This window comes from Mustela nivalis (assembly GCF_964662115.1).
Source record: "Mustela nivalis genome assembly, chromosome: 7".
In the NCBI taxonomy this organism is placed as follows: Eukaryota; Metazoa; Chordata; class Mammalia; order Carnivora; family Mustelidae; genus Mustela; species Mustela nivalis.
In genome coordinates this window covers 93586290-93596522 of record NC_139026.1, presented here as the reverse complement: position 1 = coordinate 93596522, position 10233 = coordinate 93586290, and the positions used below count along the sequence as shown (strand labels likewise).

The 10233-nt window shown below is 36.2% G+C and overlaps 1 pseudogene across 1 annotated transcript; it reads right to left on the bottom strand.

The window, feature by feature from the left end:
- Positions 1–559: 559 nt before the first annotated feature.
- On the bottom strand, positions 560–1499 carry LOC309869886 (olfactory receptor 6C6-like; annotated as a pseudogene). Its single transcript has one exon. The product of its transcript is annotated as an olfactory receptor 6C6-like (transcript).
- Positions 1500–10233: the final 8734 nt, after the last annotated feature.

Genomic DNA, 10233 nt, shown 5'->3' with positions numbered 1-10233 from the left:
AAACCTGGTGATTCACAGACCTGTACCCCTGGGGATAAAAATATATGTTTATAAAAAATTAAAAATTAAAAATTAAGAATAAAAGGTCATATATTTAAAAAAAATTAATTTTAAAAAGAATATATTTTTTTTATAACTTGAAGCCTGTCTTTTTCCTTCCTTATTGAAAGCAATAGACTTATATTTGAAGTGCTTCCTAGAGTCCCAGTGGTAGTCCATGTTGTTATATTGATGTCTGTAAAATTCTATTAAAATCTTATGATATATATCAATTCGAAAAAATTATTTTTCGGGAGGTCAGTACCATGTTCTGGAAAATAAAAGAAATTTCATATTTGTGTTGATAACCTAATGACTCACTTTGATCTCTGAATTGAATTATGATAATAAAGAGAAGTAGAAAGGAAAAGATGCACTTCACTGAAAAGTTTGGTTAAAATATTGCGAGGTGAAAAAATATTATAAAGTGAACTAATTGAAGGACAGATTAAGTAAATTTTTGTAAGTCAAAAATTTTATTTACTTTTTATCTAAGATTTTTTAAAATTAAATTTCCTCTTCATTTTTTGAAAAAAGAGAAAAGTTTTTGGAGTGTGTCCTTGAAGGCTTATTTCACTTCCTGATTTCTGAGAGCATAAATGAAAGGGTTTAATAAAGGGGCAACCAAGGTGTAAATAACAGTTACACCTTTGGATAAAGTCACCCTTTCCTTTGCTGTTGGCTTTATGTAATTAAAGATACAGCTACCATAAGTAATGGAGACTATAATCATATGAGAAGAACAAGTAGAAAAAGCCTTTGTTCTTTTCTGAGCAGAGGGGATTTTTAGAATGGTCTTGATAATATATGTGTAAGAAAGAGTCACTAAAAGCAAAGTGACCATGAGTGTTACAATAGCTAAGACAAATGTAAGCAATTCCAAGAAATGAGCATCAGTGCAGGAAAACTGCAGTACAGGGGAAATGTCACACATTAAATGATCAATTACTCTGGAAGCACAGAAATCCAGTGTTAGTCCCACAGTCAGTGGTGCAAATGAAAGCAGAAAGCCAACTGTCCATGAACTGAATAGAAGTTGGTAACACACTTTGTTGTTCATAATGATGGGGTAATGGAGAGGTTTGCAGATTGTTACATACCAGTCAAGAGACATGGTAGCCAGAAGGTAAAATTCTGTAATTTCTAGTAAGAAGAAAAAGAGTAACTGAGATGCACAACCATCATAGGTAATTATTTTGTTTTTAGTCACGATGCTTATCAGGTATCTGGGAATACAGACTGTTGTCAATGAAGCTTCCATGAATGAGAAATTTCGGAGGAAAAAAATACATGGGAGTCTTGAGGTGGGGATCTAGCAATGTAAGAAGAATGAGGGTTAAGTTTCCCATCATACTCAATACATAGTTTATAAAGAGAAATATAAAAATCACAATTAGCAATTGTGGGTCATCCGTCAATCCTAGGAGAATGTACTCCATCTCTCTTGACTGATTCCTCATTTCAGATTTGAGTCTTATGAAATACACATAGGAAAACAACTCCAGAAGTGGAAATAATGATTTTTTTTAAAAAAGCTACAGAAAAGAAAAAAAAAACATAATAAAAATATAAATGAGTTAAAAGGTTGATCCAATTTAGTAATACAGATAATACTTAAAATTATAACATAGATCAACCTAGGCAGCCTCTAACTTATTGTTCCATTTGAGTAACAGCTATGTTAACAACACTATTAAATTTTTTTCTTTTTCTCTATTTGAACTTAAAAGATAATGTAAATTTTAGCTGATCATTTCCAAATGAGCTGAGTTCTGTTAAAATGTGCTAAATAGAACATAAGCTTGACTTTAAATGTATTTTCTACATTTATATTCTACATCTATAGATTAATATTTTTTGAAAAGTTCTTGTAAAACCTAAAAAATTAAAGCAATGTCAATTCACAATGTTTATTCAAAAATAATGCTTAAATATATGTGAAATATAGAAATAATGAGTTATATATTTCTCTATGATTGAAATTTCATGATATATACCATTATTTATTTTTCAACAATGCAGCCCCATTGTTTTTTTGTCTCATTTCACTTAATATTATTTTTCTTTGGTTTCTAACACATCAGTGTTCTCATATCAGTTGCATTCGATCATGATGTTTTGACGATTGAATCTATGTAAAAATAGAAAAATGCATTACAGTTCAAAAGCCAGTGGATACTACCTGACTTGTACTTGAATTAATGCTTTCACTTATGATCCAGATATTTATTGCAAACTATAAGTGACTTACCATATCTAAGGGACATTGGTATAATTTTCCTCCTATGGGAATATGGTAGAAATGGGTCAAAAATAAATGATAAACATTCTCTCTCTTGGAACATTATAAAAAATTCAATAATTTAAGAGGAAAATTAATTCCAAAGCTTTTCTCTAGGAGTCTAAAAAAATAATATGCATTCTGAACATGATATGCATCTGATAATATCTTTTACTTTCACTTACACTCATTACAATGATGACCAAGATATTACAAATAATTCAATTAGAATCTTCTTCCTGTTCAGGTAAGATTCATTTTCCATCTTCTTTTCTTATATTTAAAATGAAGATAACTGTTTCCATAAAAAATTGTGAATGAAAATATAATGCTCTAAATGAAGATGGATTTTGGGAAATCCCTCATATGAAAGGAACCCCAATTTTTTTTGACTTTTTTAAAAAATTTTTATTTTTTTTTTATAAACATACAATATATTTTGATCCCCATTGTACAGGTCTGTGAATCGTCAGGTTTACACACTTCACAGCACTCACTATAGCACATACCCTCCCCAATGTCCATAACCCCATCCCCCTTTTCCCAACCTTCCTCCCCCCAGCAAACCTCAGTTTGTTTTGTGAGATTAAGAGTCACTTATGGTTTGTCTCCCTCCCAATCCCATCTTGTTTTATTTATTCTTCTCCTACCCCCTTAACTCCCCATGTTGCATCACCACTTCCTCATGTCAGGGGGAACCCAAATTTTTAAAAAGAAGTTCTGGCTTCAAATCATGCACTAACAAAAAGGCACAGTTTTATCATTTTGCACATAAGAGACACAGGGGATTAATTAAAATTAAAAAGAAAGAAAAGAGAAAGAAAAAGAATTGGCCCCTGGAGATTAGTGTCAGGAGGAATACCAGTTATATGAAAAAACAGAACGACAACAACAACAAACCAAAGAAGGAAGGACATAAAAACTACTATGAATTGCTTTAAACACAAAGTGAATTTCTTTAGCTACAAAACAGATGGTCCCCCAAAGAGAATAAGAAATAATTTTAACTCTATACTTAAGTCCAACAAGAATTTCAGATATTCCAGTACCCTGGGACACTGTGACCATTTCTACACATTAAGAGGGTTTATTTAAAAAGGAAACCTCTCTCTTGCTTTCTCAGTCAATGTTAGGAGGATTTCATTAACTTGTGGCGTATGCCCCAAATTGGAGGTATAGGGCAGTACTTAAATTTTTTATTATTTTTAAAAATTTGAAACAATATAAAATATAAAAAAGAAAACCAAAAAATAAGCATGAGGATGTTTTGTTGCACCATTTGGTCCATCTGCTGTTCAATATAATAGTATGTGTTTATAACAAAAAAATAATATTCTACTAGATAAGTATGCTATAACCATTAGAGTTAGGACATTAATAATGCTATATTATTAACATGTACTTCCCCAATGCTATTTATGTTTCACTAGTGACTAAAAATTTCCTTTATATAAAAAAAATACAATTTAGAATTACATGCTAATTTAATTACCATGATGTTTTAGTCTCCTTTAATTTGGGAAATTCTGTGATCTTTCCTTAACTTTCAAGAATATTGATTGAAAATTCTTTTTTCTTTGTCTCTTCTTTTTCTTCTTTAAATTGACTCTAAGTATTTTTTTTTTTTAAATTTTAAATCAATGTAGTCTACATAGAGGGCTATATTAGTTTCAGGTGTACGATACAGTGATTCATCAATTGTATACCTTACACAGCACTCTTCAAGATAAGTATGATCTTAATCCCCTTCACCAATTTCACCCATCCCCTCAGGTTACTGTCACTTTGTTTTTGACAGTTAAGTGTCAATTTTTTGGTATGTCTCTCTCTCTCTCTCTTTTTTATTTTTTTTTTTTGTTCACTCTTTTGTTTTGTTTGTTTGATTTTGCCTAAATTCCACAGGTGAGTGATAATCAAGTGTTATTTGTTCTCCTCTGACTGACTTATTTTGCTCAGCATTATACATTCTAGATCCAACCTGATTTGCATTTCTGTAATGATGAGTAATATTGAGCATCTTTTCATGTGTCTGATGCCATGTGGATATGTTCTATGGAGAAATGTCTACTCAGATCTTCTGCCCATTTGTTAATTGCATTGTTTGTTTTTTAAGTGTTGAGTTGTGTAAGTTCTGTGTATACCTTGAATACTAACCCTTTATCAGATATGTGATTTGCAAATATCTTTTCACTTTTGGTAGTTTGTCTTTAGTTTTGTTGATTGTTTCCATTGCTGTACATATACTTTTTATTTTGATGAAGTCCCAATAGTTTTGTTTTGTTTTTGCTTTTGTTTCCTTGCCTCAAGAAACGTATCAGGAAAAATGCTGCTATAGCCAATGTCAGAGAAATTGTACTCTCTTCTAGGATTTTTTTTTTTTTTTATGGTTTCAGGTGTCACATTTAGGTCTAAACTTTTTTTTCTTTTTTCTTTTCTTTCTTTTCTTTTTTTTTTTTTTTCTTTTGTAAGAAAATCCATTATTTTTGTTTGGTGTAAGAAAGTCATCCAGGGGGGGCCTGGGTGGCTCAGTGGGTTAAAGCCACTGCCTTTTGGAGAGACAAGATGGCAGGGAAGGAGGAGGAGGCACCTTTTCAACCTGTACCCTAAAGTGAACTGATTACCTTCCAAAGAACTCTAATCAACACGAAATCAGCCTGAGATCAGAATTATACATGTCTGGACCTCTACAGGAGCAGAAGATGCCAGTGGGCAGGTAAAGCAGAGTGGGAACAAAGAACTGATATCAGAAGATAAACAAAAGGGGAAGGGAGCCACCAGAGGCAACCCTTTGGAAAGTAATATCCCAATACAAGAGTGCCCTGCATCTGGGGACCAGCATTAACTTGGAGTCTGGTAGAAAGCACTCAAAAAGAGCAAAGGATCATGGGGGGGGGGCAGTCTGTGGGAATCAGGGTGGTTAGGGACAGCTTTATTCCCCAGCCCAGGAGAGCCACCCCTGGCGCAGAGCCAGAGAGAGTGGGGCAGAGAAACCAGGTCTTGGTCCCTGAGCCACCAGTTCACCTGAGAGCATGTGGGGTCCGGCTCCCATGAGGCGCTGGGAGCCTCCCAGGCCGGCAGAAGCACAGCCTTATTGCAGTCCCCACGCGAGTGCCCTGCTGTGCTATCAGAGTCTGAGTCGCGCCCCGCGCCCTCCCCTGAGAGGGGTGCGCTCAGGCGCCAACCTGGTGCTCTTGGACCAGAAAGACCAGGAACTGCCAGCCTGGGCCAGCGGGAAAATCTCAGTGTGCAATCACTGCTTGGAACCTCTCTGGCAGTCTGGAGCTACCCAGATAGCTGCCGCTGCCGGTGGTTTGGGGTACAAGCAAAAAATCCTGCATCTCCAGGGACCATGACTCAGAAGCTGCTCTGCCAGCGGCTAAGGGGGGATTTATTTGGGCTCTGCAGCCAGACTGAGGCTTCTCTCTGAGAGAGAGGTCAGGGTGCAGTTTGCTTCCCTCTAAACCTAAAAAACCATCAAAAGCGTTCAAAGCGAGAGAGAAAAACAAAAGTGAATAAACATATAAACCTCCAGAGAACAAAAGCCTGAAAAAACCAGTTTCCTCAGAGCCCACCCCCTTCAACGGGGTGGGAGGACTTAACTCAGAGAACACCATTGACTGAAAACCCACGTGGCAGGAACCTCCCCCAGAAAACCAACCAGGAAAGAAAAAAAAAAAAAAAAAAAGACAACAAGAGAACAACCACCACTACTTCATAGGACAACATTTATTTTTAATTCGTTCCCACTATTATGGCTCACTTTTTTTTATATAGATAATTTTTTAACCTTTGCAATCACAGTGAGATGTCCAATACATCAAATTCCATAATAACCTTCTAACCTGAACTTTTTGATACATACACCTGTGTTTTCCTTTTGCATTTCTATTTTTAAATTTCTTTTTTTTTATTTTAGATTAGTTTATTCCTTTTTTTATTTTTATTTTCTAATATTCATATAGAGTTAAACATCAAGGTAATCCCCTTTCTCCAATCAATGCTACCCCTATAGGTAAACCAATTTTTAATCCTCCTTTATCTTAAGAAAGTTGAGTCCTTTAATAAAGATATCAAGATACATCCAGGAAGAATGAAAACAACCTTCCTCGCCCACACTGAGAATTTATAACCACTCTCCCATCTTTTACTTCCACCAGTGTTTCTGAGTTTTTGTGTTTTTCCTGATAGTAAATAAATCTTACACTTGGGGTTCTTTTTGACGAGGTTCTTTCTTTATTTGCCTATATATATATATTTTTTTCTCTCTTGTCATATACTTTAATCAATCTTTTTGTTTGTCTATTTTTGTTTGTATACTTCATAAATCGTACCTTGGGGCCCATTTGGCTGAACCTTCTCTTTTATCTTCCCTCTCTTTACTGTTTCTCTCTCTCCCTTTTTTTTTCCTTTTCCTTTTCTTTTTTCTCTCATTTGGTTGGGGAATCCTGATTGCTCAGAAGGATTCCAGGGTGCACCTTGACTGCACCACGATCGATACATCCAGCTACATCCATTCAGCCAACTCTCACCAAAATGACTAGGAGGAGGAATGCCCAACAGAAGTAAAAAACAGAGGATGGGCCTTCTGCAGCAGAGCTAATGGCTATCAACATAGACAAAATGTCGGAAAGAGAATTCAGGGTAACAATTATCCAGGCAATAGCTAGGTTGGAGAAATCCATGGATGACTAAACAAAATTAATTAGGGCCAAACTGAAGGGGACCAGAGATGATGTTCACAATGTTAGGGCAGAGCTGAAAGCTACCAGGGATGAGGTTCACAAGGCTCTCAATGAGTTCCAATCTACTCTAAATTCTCTCAAAGCTAGGGTAACTGAGACAGAAGATAGAATTAGTGATCTGGAGGACAAACAGATAGAGAGAAAGGATCAAGAGAAAGCCTGGAGCAAACAGCTTAGAAGCCATGAAAACAGAATCAGGGAAATAAATGATGCCAAGAAACGTACTAACGTCAGAATTATTGGAATCCCTGAAGGGGAGGAGAAAGAAAGAAGTCTAGAAAATATACTGGAACAAGTTCTTCATGAAAAATTTCCCAAACTCACGAATGGAACCAGCGTTCATGTACTAGAGGCCAAACAGTCTCCACCCAAGATTATAGATTCCAGAAAAACATCAAGGCACCTGATACTCAAATTGAGGAACCATGATTGTGAATATAATCTCTTGAAACCCATTAAGACAAAGAGTCTTTTTACTTACAGAGGAAAGCCCATCAGAATAATGTCAGACCTGTCCACAGAGACATGGAAAGCCAGAAAGGGCTGGCAAGATATATTCAGAGCACTAAATGAGAAGAACATGCAGCCAAGAATACTTTATCCAGCAAGACTGACATTCAAATGGATGCAGAGTTAAAGAGTTTCCAAGACTAACAAGGTTTAAAAGACTATGCAACCACCAAGCTGACACTGCAAGAAATATTAAGGGGGGTTCTATAAAAGAGGAAAAATCCCAAGAATAGCATTGAACAGAAATATCGAGACAATCTACAGAAAGAAAGACTTCAAAAGTAACACGATGTCAATAAAAACGTATCTATCAATAATCACTCTCAATGTGAATGGCCTAAATGCGCCCATAAAATGCACAGAGCTGCAGATTGGATAAAATGACAGGACCCATCCATATATTGTCTACAAGAGACCCATTTTGAACCTAAAGATACACCCAGACTGAAAGTGAAGGGATGGAGAATCATCTTTCATGCCAATGGGCCTCAAAAGAAGGCTGGGGTAGCGATTCTCATATCAGACAAATTAGATTTTAAGCTAAAGACTATAGTCAGAGATACAGAAGGACACTATATAATTCTTTTTTTTTTTAATTTATTTATTTGACAGACAGAAATCACAAGTAGGCATAGAGGCAGGCAGAGAGAGAGAAAGGGAAGCAGGCTCCCTGCTGAGCAGAGAGCCCAATGCGGGACTCTATCCCAGGACCCTGAGATCATGACCTGAGCCGAAGGCAGTGGCTTAACCCACTGAGCCACCCAGGCGCCCCAAGACACTATATAATTCTTAAAGGGACTATCCACCAAGATGATCTAACAATTGTAAATATCTGTGCCCCCAATATGGGAGCCAATTACATAAAAAAACTGTTAATCAAGATAGTCATACTAATATGAATACATTAATAGTAGGAGATCGTAACACGCCTCTCTCAGAAATACATCATCAAAGCAGAAAATCAATAAAGAAACGAGAGCATTGAATGACACATTGGATCAGATGGACATCATAGATATCGACAGAACATTCCTCCCTAAACAACAGCATACTCATTCTTCTCAAGTGCACATAGAACCTTCTCAAGAATAAACCACATACTGGGTCACAAATCAGGACTCAACCATTACCAAAGACCGAGATTATTCCCTGCATATTCTCAGATCACAGTGCTTTGAAACTGGAGCTCAATCATAAGGAAAGGTTCAGAAGGAACTCCAACACCAGGAAGCTAAAGACCACCTTGCTTAAGAATGCTTGGATCAATCAAAAGATCAAAGAAGAACTGAAACAATTCATGGAAACCAATGAGAATGAAGACACTTCAGTCTAAAACCTATGGGATACAGGAAAGGCGGTCCAAATGGGAAATACATAGCCATCCAAGCCTCCCTCAAAAAAATTGAAAAATCCATAATACACCAGCTGTCTCTACACCTTAAAGAACTGGAGAATCAACAACAAATCAAACCAACTCCACACATAAGAAAGGAAATCATCAAGATTAGAGCTGAGATCAATGAGGTAGAAACCAGAGGTACAGTAGAACACATCAATAAAATTAGAAGCTATTTTTTTGAAAGAATCAATAAGATCGATAAACCACTGGCCACACTAATCTAAAAGAAAAGAGAGAAAGCCCAAATTCATAAAATTATGAATGAAAAGGGAGATCACAACGAACACCAAGGAAGTAGAAACAATCATCAGAAGTTATTATCAAGTTATATGCCAATAAGCTAAGCAACCTAGATGAAATGGATGCATTCCTGGAAAACTATAAACTCCCACAATTGAACCAGGAAGAAATTGACAACCTGAATAGACCCATATCTAGTAATGAGATTGAAGCAGTGATCAAAAACCTCCCAAAAAACAAGAGCCCAGGACCTGAAGGATTCCCCGGGTAATTCTACCAAACTTTCAAAGAAGAAATAACACCTATTCTCCTGAAGCTGTTTCAAAAAATTGAAGCAGAAGGAAAACTTCCAGACTCTTTCTATGAAGCCAGAATTACCTTGATTCCCAAAACAGGCACAGACCCTACCAAAAAGGAGAATTTCAGACCAATATCACTGATGAATATGGATGCTAAGATTCTCAAAAAGTTCCTAGCAAACAGGATCCAATAGCACATTAAAAACTTTATCCACCATGACCAGGTGGGATTCATTCCTGGGCTACAAGTATGGTTCAACATTCACAAATCAATCAATGTGATAGAACAAATTATTAAAAGAAGGGAGAAGAACCACATGGTCTCTCTCAATTGATGCAGAAAAAGCATTTGACAAAATCCAGCATCCGTTCCTGATTAAAATGCTTCAAAGTATAGGGATAGAGGGAACATTCCTGAACCTCATCAAATCTATCTATGAAAAACCCACAGAAAATATCATCCTCAATGGGAAAAAGCTTGCTGCCTTCCCGTTGAGATCAGAAACACAACAAGGATGCCCACTCTCACCACTCTTGTTCAACATAGTATTAGAAGTCCTAGCAATAGCAATCAGACAACAAAGAGAAATAAAAGGTATCCAAATTGGCAAGAAAGAAGTCAAACTCTCTCTCTTCGCAGATGACATGATCCTTTACATGGAAAACCCAAAAGACTCCACCCCCAAACTATTAGAACTCATACAGCAATTCAGCAATGTGGCA